Raw genomic sequence first — 12,595 nt, 5'->3', positions numbered from 1 at the left:
CAGTTACACCAGCTACCTTCAGGAGCCAGTCTGTGGAGCGAATACCACTGACTTCATCCAGCCAGAGCGCGATGCTCCCTAGTGGGGCTCTGCCGACATGGTGACAGCCTGACCCACAGCCAGCCCAGCTACTCCTGTTATTAGACCTCTGCAAGCACACACTGCCCTCTGCACTCAGCTGCTTGGGTGTTAGTGAAGTGAACATCAGGGACGAGGCTTAGAGCTCATCAACCTCATTATCAGTGGTGACCTGAACTGGGATTTGAACTCCTGGTTCCAGTAAAAAGATCAATGCGCTACTCCCTGGACAGCGAGCACCATCCCCCAACCCCCCTTTTTTTATTTTTTAAATAAATATTTCCCCGACTGCTTCTCTGCTGCTGGATGCAGATGATCCTCACTGATTTAAATGAGAAACCTCTTAAAAAGGGCCGGACAGATAGCGTTTGCATCCAACATCAAAAGGGATAACGTGCAACAACAGCCTCACTATGTTTACATGAGAAAGCATCTGGGTGGAGCACTTCTAATGGGACCTCTGGCTCCTGTCTGTGCTTGGAGGAGGTGCACGCTATTGGAAACGCAGGACAACACTGGATTTCTAAGGCAGAGCTGAGCTCTCTTCAAAACTGGACCCTACCTCCCTGCTGGGCAGTTTTGTACCATCCTGTCCCTCCTCCCCCACTACCCCAGAGGGCCTGCCATCCCACACCCAAATATCTTGAGAGGACCCAACCCTTGGTTTCTTGCTTGAGAGGTCAGGAGAATTAAGATGTGGAGACCCAAATTCATCACCAATCAGACTGCTAAGACCCAGCCATTCAGGGCTACCCCCAGCCTCCTGGGATTAGTGGTTAGACATTGAAATTTAGGGACACCTAGATTGTTTCCAGCTTCACCACTGACCTGCTGCGTGGCTTTGGGGAGTAATCAAGGCCTATACTGGCAAGAGCCTTAAATAAGTGAGGCAGCCAAAGAGCTGGGGCAGAAGCAGCCTGTTTCTGATGTGCCACGTGCCCACAGATGCCACCAGCGCGGCCAAGTGGGTGCTCAGCATCTCCAAAAAACAGGTTCTAGGTGTCTAAAAATGGGCCCCCAAGAATGGACACAGACAGAACTGGTGAATACTTGGAAATTTCAAGGTGGAGGAGGGGAACCCACCATGCCTCAGTTTCTTCATCTGTAAAATGGAGAGGAGAATATTCTATCTACATCACAGGGGAGTCGAGGGTAAATTAACAAGTGTGCGCACAGCACTCCAGGAGCCTCAGGCAGAAACAATTCTTCATCATCTCCCTGTGCTTGTGCCCCGCTCCATCAAACACTAAGCCTTTGAACTGCTGCCTAACAACGGGACAGAGACAAACCAACTCATTGCACACAGACCCCCACCCCCCAAACAGCATTCTGCTAACCAAAGCTCCCTTGTGCTTTCAATTAGACACACACATTTCCCTCCCTTCCTGCCTTATGCAGCTGTGTCAAGTTGTTATCCTGGAGGCTGGCTGAGCTAAGAGATCCCTGTGCATGACAGCTTGGGAAGTGCTTTGGGATGCTTCAGGGTGAGCGTCACTGTATCAGTTAAGACAATATAATTACCTGCCCTAGGACTTTAGCCCCCTAGGAAACAAGACCCCCTGCCAGGGGCTCACTATCTTTACTGCCAAGCAGCTCCCTGGACCACTGGTGCTAGCGGCGCTAGGGAGACCCACGCCGGCAGCCGCAAACTGCTGCCATTCAGCTCTTTCCCTCCATCGTGCGGTCTCAGCCAGAGGCGAGCGTTCGCAGGCCTGCCGAGAACGTCCTCATGTGTCACATGCCGCCTTAGCAAATAACCAGCCTGCCTCAGCTGCAGACAAGGGGGCTGGAACAATTTGTATAGTGGGGGTGCTGAGAGCCAATGAACCAAACTGGAAACTCTGTATATAATGGAAACCACTTCAAGCCGGGGGGTGGCCGCGGGGGGCAGCACCCCTAGTTCCAGCACCTATAGCTGGAGGAGGCATACAAGCGGATTGGTGGACCAGCCACTTAAATCCTGGCCAGCGGTCACTGCTGGATGGAGAACAATTGAAGCAGGGCTCTGCGTGGCATGCCAAATGCTAGGCGCCATACAACAGACATAAGCAGACCCAGGCACTCACTGAGATCTTGGCCAGTGCACTGTAGAGTAGATGTTTATCACCTTAGCAAAGGACAGGCAGGAGGACAGGGATTTACGCCACCTCCCCTTCTATCAGCCATGGGAGTGGACAACGTAAATGATAGAGAGCAGCACCTCAGCCCCGAGGGCAGCTTGCCCAAGCATTAACCGTTCAACTGGGTCTGGGAGAGGGTCACCATTGCAGCCACCCCACATCAGGCTGTGACCACATCAGCTCTCACCTGCCCAGAGGGAACGACCCCAGACAGTGCTCAGATGGGCAGAGTCAGTGCTGAGGCAGAGCTGGTACTGTAAGAAAGAGCATCTCGCAGATAAAAGCAAAACGGAGGTCCAGACCACCATTTGGGCATTAAGGACGCAGCTTTCACAAAAGTAAGGGTGCTAATTGTGGTGTCCTGGCCAAACTGTAACTTGGGCAATTACAGGTGGCCTACCCACAACTCACTTGGCAGTTTCAATTGGACATATTCCTCACTGCTCCTCCTACATAAACCTGCTGTTTACCATTGCTGCCTTGACAATGAGTTCCACCCCAGAGTCAGCTGCATTTCACCAGCAAGTGACAGATACTACTGAAAATATGCCTAGACAAAGAAGTTATACAGACATATTATATGCTGTGCCAAATTAATTCCTGACCTCAGCGACGCTACACCAGGGATGAACTGGGGCCATGGTATTTGACAGTGCTTTTCAGCCTTGGGATGAAAGACACTATACAACACAGACTTTAGACATGGAAAGATGTAGAAAGTCCTGTCTCATCCAGGTAACACCCACTCTCATTCAGGGCAGGATTGCACCTGATAGCAAGTTTTCTTTTGTTCTGTCCAGTCTAAATTTAAGAGTCCAAAGAAACGAGGCTGCTACATCATCCCTTGAAAGATGATTCCACAGCTGGATCCGTCTGAAAGGCTGGAAATTCCCCCCATCCCAACATTCAGCCTAAATATTGCCCATCTCAATTCCATCCCTCACTGCCAACAACGTACCTAGTAATGCTACTGTTTATTATAATCAAACTCCAATCCTTTAACTTTGAGAACCAGCTGCTAACCAGCACCGGCTCGGTTGGCTGGGAAAAGGAAAAAGCAAAACAAAACACCACAAACATACACAAAAAAAACCCACAACTGCCCAGCTACTTCCCGTGCTATCCAATATCGACAAAAGCTCCTGCCAGCAGAAACAGTGCCAGATCAATAGTGCATCTAATTAGAACATTTAATTACTTCCATTGTTCATTCGTTCATTGCTCCCCCAACCAGATCACTAGAAAAACCAGCAGCGCCCCCCTCAGTATTCCAGCCCCTTCATACTCCACCGGGATAGTGGCTCCAAGACCCCGCCAAGATATGCATGATTAGTAAACAGTCTGTGTTCCCCCTTCCCAGCTCCAGCCTCCCTCCTGGTCTTGACATACGCTCCTTGCTTTAGACACTTTTCCGTGGGCGCACACCTGACTGCCTCGGTCAAAGCCAGAAATGCTTTCCACTAACTAACTGCAACAAACAAGATTAGTCAATTACAAAGGGATGTGTCATTAAAAATGCACCCTCAGCTTCCCGCCTTTGGGCATGTAATGAGGTGGCTCACTCTCTCCCTGTCAAAATGCAGCTCCTTTCTAGACCCTGGACACAAAACGAATCAAAGCTAAAAATACCCTCTGGTTGTCGCTACCATGGCACCTGGCACACAGTGAAATGGGGGGAGGGGAGAAGTGGGGGGTTATGAATGTGTTTCAAACCCCTACTGAAGCTTCAAAATGCTGTTTGATCACTCCTTGTTTACCAAAAATTTCAAAAGGAGAAAAAACCAAACAAACATTCCCTTTGTGCAGCAGAGACAGACGACTCCACCCTGTGCATTTTCCTTCCTGTCTGATGCTCACTGAGATACCAGCACATGCATCCTAGATCCCCCTACTAGACAGCATACAGGGGAGGGGGAGGCGATAGGGAGAGAAGTGAGTTAAAAGAGGGCGTTGGTTTACTTTTGCAAAGATTAAGGTCACAATCGGTTCAGATCTGGGATTCATTTTGTGCAAGACCTCCCTACATGCTGTGTGGTCCAAGGTTTTACACGGTCTCCCATACCATACACAGGCATGTTAGTCTGTCCTACAAATTTTGGAGAACAGACCGTGAGACAGGAGCAGAGCAGCAAGAAAAGGCAGAGACCTGCTCGATCATGGTAGAGTCTACTGACATCCAAGGGCAGGGCACTTGCCCCGAAAGAAGATGGATCAGATATTCTATTAAACTGCCATCACATCTCATCTTAGCAGAAAGGCCAAGAGTCCTAGTAAAGCTGCTCACCTGATGAGATTTGTGGAGCTGACACTTTACATTCATTTGTCTTGTGTTTTAACACAATGGGGCCGCCGTGGTGCCCTTTATCTAGGGCTCTGGATTGCCATGCAGGGGACCTGGGGGCCATTTCCAATCCTGGTCTCTCACTCCCGAAGCAGGTCTAGGGACAAGAAGATCTGCAGATGCAGCCCCAGGCGTGGATAAGCCCCAGACAGAATCCAGTCTTGTCCTTTGTGGTCAGAAGGCTGGTGGCCTCAAAGGGAAGGGCTGCATTGCTGGGGCTCAAATGAGGCAAGTGAAATAACAGCATGAAACAGCAAAGCTAGAAGTTAGCTCTCCAGAGCTCACGGTTGCACATGACCTGCCCTGGCTACAAGGCTCTGCCCACCATACCCCATCCTTTCTGGCCCTAAACCAGAGCACCCCTATAATGTTTGCCATGCTGTAGTTAATCCTCACTAGCATGTATTATCCCCATTTTATATCGAGGGGAAACTGAGGCGTTTACAACAAGTCAGCATCAGAGCTAGGATTACAGCTCAAGAGTTACTGGCTCTCAGGGCTGTGTTCAACCCACTGGCCCACATTCCCTGTCTGCTAAAGGCAAGTGTGCCTTGGCTCCTGTCCCAGCTCTACTATAGCTCAGCCTAAGTGCTCATCATAGTGCATTCCCAAGTGCCTGGGAATGCTTCACTCCCACAGATGGGACCAGAACAACAGATGCTGGTAGAATCATAGAAGATTAGGGTTGGAAGAGACCTCAGGAGATCATCTAGCCCAACCCCCTGCTCAAAGCAGGAACAACACCAACTAAATCATCCCAGCCAGGGCTTTGTCAAGCCTGACCTTAAAAATATCTAAGGAAGGAGATTCTACCACCGCCCTAGGTAACCCATTCCAGTGCTTCACCACCCTCCTCGTGAAATAGTGTTTCCTAATATCCAACCTAGAGCTCCCCCACCGCAACTTCAGACCATTGCTCCTTGTTCTGTCATCTGCCACCACTGAGAACAGCCGAGCTCCATCCTCTTTGGAACCCCCCCTTCAGGTAGTTGAAGGCTGCTATCAAATCCCCCCTCATTCCTCTCTTCTGCAAACTAAATAAGCCCAGTTCCCTCGGCCTCTCCTAATAAGCCATGTGCCCTAGCCCCCTAATCATTTTCATTGCCCTCCATTGGACTCTCTCCAATTTGTCCACATCCCTTCCATAGTGCGGGGCCCAAAACTGGACACAATACTCCAGGTACGGCCTCACTAGTGCTGAATAGAGGGGAATAATCACTTCCCTCAATCTGCTGGCAATGCTCCTACTAATACAGCCCAATATGCTGTTGGCCTTCTTGGCAACAAGGGCACACTGCTGACTCATATCCAGCTTCTTGTCCACTGTAATCCCCAGGTCCTTTTCTGCAGAACTGCTGCTTAGCCAGTCGGTCCCCAGCCTGTAGCGGTGCATGGGATTCTCCCTTCCTAAGTGCAAGACTCTGCACTTTCCTTGTTGAATCACACCAGATCTCTTTTGGCCCAATCCTCCAATTTGTCTAGGTCACTCTGGACCCTATCCCTATCCTCCAACGTATCTACCTCTCCCACCAGCATAGTGTCATCTGCGGATTTGCTGACAGTGCAATTCATCCCATCATCCACATCATTAATAAAGATGTTGAACAAAACCAGCCCCAGGACCAACCCTTAGGGCACTCTGCTTGACACAGGCTGTCACATGAACATCAAGCCGTTGATCACTACCTGTTGAGCCCGACAATCTAGCCAGCTTTCTATTCACCTGGTATCATGCTCCACCCTTGCAGACGAGACCTCTGCTGCCAGACAGTCAGAGGTATAGCTCCCTGGCATCCCGCTCTGCTCCCAAGGGGATGCTGTGCCAAAGCAAGGAGAGGTGCAGTAGCCCAGGTGGGAGAGCCAGCTGCTGATCCCTTTTATTGTGTGTTCTCGTGCTCAGGTCTCAGACAATGCAACAGCTCTCAGCTCAGGATTTAAAGGGGTGGGTGAGTGGGGATTTACGCCATGACTGAAACATTGTAATGCTCCCCTGCAATCACTCCCTAACACCTATAATCCGGATATAGCTACCAGCCGCCCCTGGAGTCAGCCCCAGCCCTGTTCAGCAAGGCACAGCCCTGAACAGGACAGGCTCCCAGCCATTTCCTTCCAGCGCTGAAAATGCTCTTCAGGTTTCCCCTTAAAAGTCTTACACTTCTATTTTTCCCCTCCATGACTACAATGAAAACCCGAGACACCTGACTGCTCCAACGAGAACAATAGGCCGCTCGGCCGAAGCGGTCACATTCTCTGGGTGAACACATTTTTAGACGTTGTATTAGAGTAGCATATTGATACTGTATATGTGTGTGTTCAGACAGATGAGCACGGGGAGGCTTCCCATACGATGGGGTTGAGGAATCTTCTCTGACCCATGTCTCCTTGACTGGGGAAAGGGACAGGCAGTATAGCAAAACCTAATATAGACAGATAGGCCAGCTCAACTCCCATCTTGGATCTGCTATGAAACCAAAGTCATATTACAAGTGACAGCATTTCCATCTAAGCTCTGCCCACTCCCCAATCATTCTAGTATCAGAGATCCTCACAAGCAATGAGATATTACCACTGTACAGATGGAAAAACAGAGGCACGGGGACAACACCTTCCAGGGAGCCTGTGTGGGAACTGAACCCAGCTCTCGCCCAGTACCTTACCCTCAAAGCCATCCTTACTAATGTTCTAACAATTCATATTCTAGCTTGAGGAGGAGATTTCCCAAGGCACAAATGGAAGTTCGGTGCCCCAGTACCCTGAGTGCATTTGAAAACCTCCTAATGGACCAGCACACTGAAGCAACACGAATGCAAGTCGCAGCATTTGGGAATAATAGTAGGGTGACCAGATGTCCCGATTTTATAGGAACAGTCCCAATATTTGGAGCTTTTTCTTTTATAGGCACCTATTACCCACCCCCATCCCGATTTTTCACACTTACTATCTGGTCACCCTAAATACTAGTTTATTATTATTTTAGTCCACAGAGGACTAGAAAATGCTTGTTATTGCTACTCCGCTCACCCCAGGATATGACGGCTATTATCTCAATCAGAGAGAAATTTGAGAGGTTCAGAAAGAGAGATTTTCCTCTCCCTGGGCTGAAGGCCAGCAGCGTGGATCTGCAATGTCATCACACGATCGAGAACGGCTCTCACAGGGAGGATCATACCTCACCCACGACTGCAAGTGGATAGCAGATTCACAGACAAGCAACAGTCTACCAGCCTCTTGAGCCATGGTGTCAAACCACAGCTCCCACAAGACAGATGTGCTCCCGCTGCACTCCTAAGGAGTGGGAGCTCTGCTTTGCTATTTATGGTAATAGCTGATTTCATGCCTTCATTACCACCTGAAGTTGCTGTTAAAGCTCTAAACACAACACATTGGTTGTAAACAGAAAAGACAAATGCTCCCACTACCAGCAACTGCCCCAGTGGCAAGGGGACACAGGGGAGGCCCGTGATAGGTGCAAAGATAAGAGGCCTTGCTGGGGCGACATAGGGGAGGTGACATTTGTAATGCTACACAGAGCTTGTATCCCGATGGGGACTAGCATGAGAGCCAGGGCATGGTGGATGAGTGGGGGAGAGGGAGAGAGAGAGAGAGAGATCCTCTGCAAGTCGTGTGTGTGTAAGGAGGGGAGAGGGAAGGGAAGCTTTGGGAGTAGGAATGTCAACAGCAAATTTGGCACATGCCATTACAATCAAGAGTTGGCACAGAGCCTGCAGCACAGTCCCTGTTCTTGCTGCTGGGGTCCAAAGTCAGCATTGGGCAGAGTCTACAAAGCATCGGTCTCATTTGAGAGCATAGGCACTCGCACCAGGAAGTTACCTATGTAAACAAACAGGCTCCAGTCCAGTGACCACATGAGATCAAGGCCTCCCTATTCAGAGAAAGTTCCCCAGTGCTAGCTCTCGCCCCTGAGCCTGCCCCATTTCTCCTCAGCACACATTAATCAACCTTATCTAGTTTGAAAAGGACAAAAAAACACCACAGCGAGTGGCTAAAACAACTCCCTGCATGCACAGTCACACTACAGCCCGCGTACGAGAGGGAATGGGATCTGACAGGTACAGAGCTCTCCAGTAGGTTGCAGTGAGGCAAAACACAAAGAAATAGGTTTACATGCTCAATCCAGCATAGAAGCATCACTCGTGTGTGTGGGTGTGGGACACACACACTCTCCACCATGGATATGGACATTAACACATGCATAAGCAGGTGGCCACTCTGGACTAGAGCTCCCTTAGATAGCTGAGAGGGGTAAAACCACCAAAGAGCAATCATTTAGGGCACCCCAATGGGACATAACTCAGACTAATAATATACTTAACAGGTCTCTAGCTCTTTATAGCTTTGAAGCTGAAATATATCAAGCAAATCTAATGCGAGAAAATTGAGGAAAAGGAATATTTATGCTGAAGATCAGGGAAAAGCATCTTTATGGTGAGACTGATTAGAGCATGGAACAATCTCTCCAAGGAAATGGGGAAAGCCACTCCTCTGGGGAGGTTTGAAACTAGACTGGGAAAAGGTCCAGAGAATAGACCGTAAGGAGCTAGCTCCCACCAACCACTAGATGATCTAATAAAGCTTTTCCATCTCTAACTTCCATGATATATTGTATAAATTAAAGAGCACACTCAATCCGTTCTTTGCTCAGGAAAGAGACCATAATTTCAAATATTGAGGGAAGCATTAGAAATGCAAGAGGGGAGAAATGTCGTGGTGGAAATAATTCATCTTGTAAATGCACCAATGGTAAAGGAAGGGGACTCGCAAGGTCCCATACCTTTGCACAATCTCCCGTATAATCAGACAATTAAGAAAGTGTGAAGCTTTATTATACCTCCAGAGCCTACCTCTTGCCATCTGACGATATTCCAAAAATAACCCTGGAAATATGCAGAGACCCATTCCAAGTTGTTCCTGGCTCCCTGCACACTCTCCTCTAACGTATATTATCCTCCTGACATCAACACTCCTGCAATCAAACATTATTAAGGGCAAAACAGCAGTTCCAATTTCAGAGGAATTCCTGTGGTCAGATTTCCCCCCTTGAATTCCCTAATCTGAGCCTGATCCTAAATTCCTTAGGCACCCTGGCTTGTACTTTCCAGTGGGGCTCCAGAATCATACACATTTTCCACCCCCATTTGCAGTTTATTGTTTGGCAGTGGGATTTATTTAACCCCTCAGCTGCCAGAGGCTGGGAAATGTAGCCTTAACTGTTGTGGACAGCCACACCAAAAAGAGCACTGGCTTCTCCAGAGTGTAGGAGAATTGGTGTGGGTGCATGGGGAACTCTTCTTACAAATCAACAACTGTGAGCAGAACAAAGCCTTAGAGAGATCAGAGCCTTGAGGCCCAATTTCTGCTCCCATCTAAGAAGGTGGCAAAACATACCCAACTGTTTCATTGCTGCAAGATCAAACCCCTCATGTTTCAACTGCAAATGCACTGGGGGAGAGGGATCATGTCTTGCTATCCCCTGATACGTGTACATACTCCCACCCCTGTACAAAGCTGTGGGAAAATAAACTGTGTTTAAAACTTTTTGTGCACATTACAGGAAACCAATTCAGAGGCATCTAAGAAACTACAGGTGATGGTGCAGAGTGTATTCATGCCACAGGAGGAGCACAGATCTGGGCGTGGTGGCCCAGCCTTGCTGGAGACTGACAGATCTGCTAGTATTTCAGTGCCTTCCAGCTCTCTGAAGGGGAAGAGATGTCATAGCCATCTGACCTTGGCAGAGGGGAGAGGCCCGGACAGATCATTTGCTTAGTATATATTAAAAAACAAAACAAACAAACAAAAACCGCCATTCCCCATGAAAGGTTTCTCTGCCTTCCTGGCTGGCTCACCACTCCCCTTTCCTCCCTGCTCTACCGGGTGTGTCACTAAGGAAACCAAATCAGGTAGGTTTGAGCTGGCCATGTCCAGAAACTTTCAGCACCAACAAGTCTTCTGTGGACTGCCGTTTAGCCCACCCCAGGGGGAATTTTCCCTGATGCTTGTTCCTCCCCTTTCCTTCCCCAGTGTCGGTTCCCTCCAGCTCCTCAGTCCTCAGACAACGCCAAATACACACACACGCCTGCAGTTTGATCTCTGCTCTGACACAGAGCAAAATGTGTGTGTGTGCGCGCATGTGAGCGGCAACCAGAACAAGCTGCGTCTCCCCTTCATTTTGTTCTCTCCCAAGTGTCTTGCCCGTCACCTCCGAGCCCAGACCTGAGCGGATCCGTTCCCGGTTAGAGCATTCCCCATGATCTGGGGGAAGGGACAGGGTAGCTATGAGAAATGTGTCAGCTACCATTTCGGGGGTGGGGGAAGGCAGGGAGTCTGAGGGGACCTGAGCCTTCAAACCAGGAGATCAGGAAGGAACGGGCCGGATCTGTGCCCCCAGAAATGGACGCCCCTCCGAACCAAGATTGCCCCTCTCTCCTTAGCGTGCAATAGCGAGTGGCAGGCTGGCGGGGGAAGAAAGGAACACACCCCTCCCCAGCGGGCACTCGGAGGGGAAAGATGGGGAATTTTGCACAGGCAACGTGCAAGGCGGGGGGTAAATGGGATGGCGAAATCACAAGCAGGCCACCTGGACGCGGCTGCACCTAGGGCATGGGGGGGGCACCGAGCAGACACTGCAAGGAGAGGGGATATTCGGAGGCAGACACACACACTCACACACCCCCGCGCGGCCCCAGAAACACCCACCCCGCGGGTTTTGCAAGCCAGGCCACCGAGGGGCCGCAGATCCGAACGGAGGCTGCAGCCCGCGTCCGTGGGGCTAGAGCCCCGGCTGGGGCGGCGGCTGCGGTCCCAAGCGTGCAGGGCCCCGGGGAGGTGCAAGCAGGGGCCCCCCGCTCACCTGGCTGGCTGGCTGCTCCGGAGTCAGGCTGTGCAGGGAGCGGCTCAGCAGCGGCATCCCCCAAGCTCCGCGCCGCCTCGCTCTCCGCCCGCTTCCAGCGACGCGGCCGCTTCCCCGCCCTGCAGCGGGACAAATCGCTCGGCAAGCGGCGGCGGGGCGGGGAGGAATGGGAGGGCTGGGAGCGAAGGCTGCAGCCCGGCGGGCGAGAGGGGAGGGGCGGACCCAGCCTCCGCGCGGAGGGGGGGGGACGCCGCCGGCGGGGAAGGGGAAGAGGCTCCGGCAGCCCACCGAGAGCTAGGGCTGGCCCCTCGCCTCGCCCTGCCCGCAGCCAGGTGGGGAGCGGCGCTGCCTTGCTACAGCAAGCGGGGCTGGCGAGCCTGGGACCCCGGGCAGATCTCCCCAGGCACCAGCGCCCCAAGGCCACATCCCACGCCGGTCACGGTCCCGCTCCCTGGCCGCAGGCACCCGCTGGACCGGCCCAGGATGGGGGCTGAGCTGTGTTGGGGTAGCGCCTGGGGGCCCAAGTGCTGCCAACATGGAAAGAGCAGCTAGCACCTGTGCAGCAGAACAAGTGGCTACCCCATCAGGCGTTGGGGTTTAATCCTCCCTAATGGAGCCGCTGTCCCTGGGACCCGCAAGCAGCAGGCTTGTCCCCGGCGCTGCTACGGCTGGGCAAGCAGCAAAGACGTGGGGGATCCAGCTTCCACATTTTGGATGGAGGCGTTTTCACACACCTCCAGTTTTCTTCGCTTCTTGCAACCCTTCGCCGCAGTGCAGTGAGTCTTCCTCCCGCACGGATTCCCGGGGAAGGCATTTCAGGCCCCCCAGCCCACATCTGTGGAAGAAACGAAATTTAAAAGGGTAGTTTGTGAAGGTTACATCACCCAGTGAGCGAATGGAAACTTTCCATGTGCCCTCCGCACCCAATCGCCAGGCTCCAACTGCACTGTCCCCCTGGATCCTCACTACAAACAATCCAGAGGCCTAGGCATGTAGGTAGGGGGAAAAAACATTGCCTTGTGTTTGTCCAGCACCTGGCACAATGCAGTCCTGAGCCATGACTAGGGACACCTAGACACTGCTGCAACACAATAACAACAGTATCAAAGTGTCCAGACTGGGGAAGTGTTGCAATGTGCTAATAACCCACTGGCAAATGCGGGGAGAGGGGAAAGGCTAATCCCA

At 51.3% G+C, this 12,595-nt stretch overlaps 1 protein-coding gene across 7 annotated transcripts in view; it reads right to left on the bottom strand.

The window, feature by feature from the left end:
• The window catches only part of EPB41L1 (erythrocyte membrane protein band 4.1 like 1), a 152,007-nt gene extending 140,429 nt beyond the window's left edge, over positions 1-11,578 (bottom strand). For 4 of the 7 annotated variants that reach the window (XM_084645234.1, XM_084645237.1, XM_084645233.1 and 1 more), the window contains exon 1: positions 11,411-11,577. The gene's annotated coding sequence lies outside the window, so the exon portion shown is untranslated. Of the gene's footprint in view, positions 1-11,410 lie in introns of all 7 variants that reach the window. The other 3 variants (XM_084645238.1, XM_084645231.1, XM_084645235.1) reach the window with 2 other exon arrangements.
• Between the last annotated feature and the right edge of the window lie 1,017 nt (positions 11,579-12,595).

Source organism: Lepidochelys olivacea (assembly GCF_965140295.1).
Source record: "Lepidochelys olivacea isolate rLepOli2 genome assembly, chromosome: 13".
In the NCBI taxonomy this organism is placed as follows: domain Eukaryota; kingdom Metazoa; phylum Chordata; order Testudines; family Cheloniidae; genus Lepidochelys; species Lepidochelys olivacea.
The sequence above is the reverse complement of the archived record's forward strand: the minus strand, read 5'-3'. Positions and strand labels throughout refer to the sequence as shown.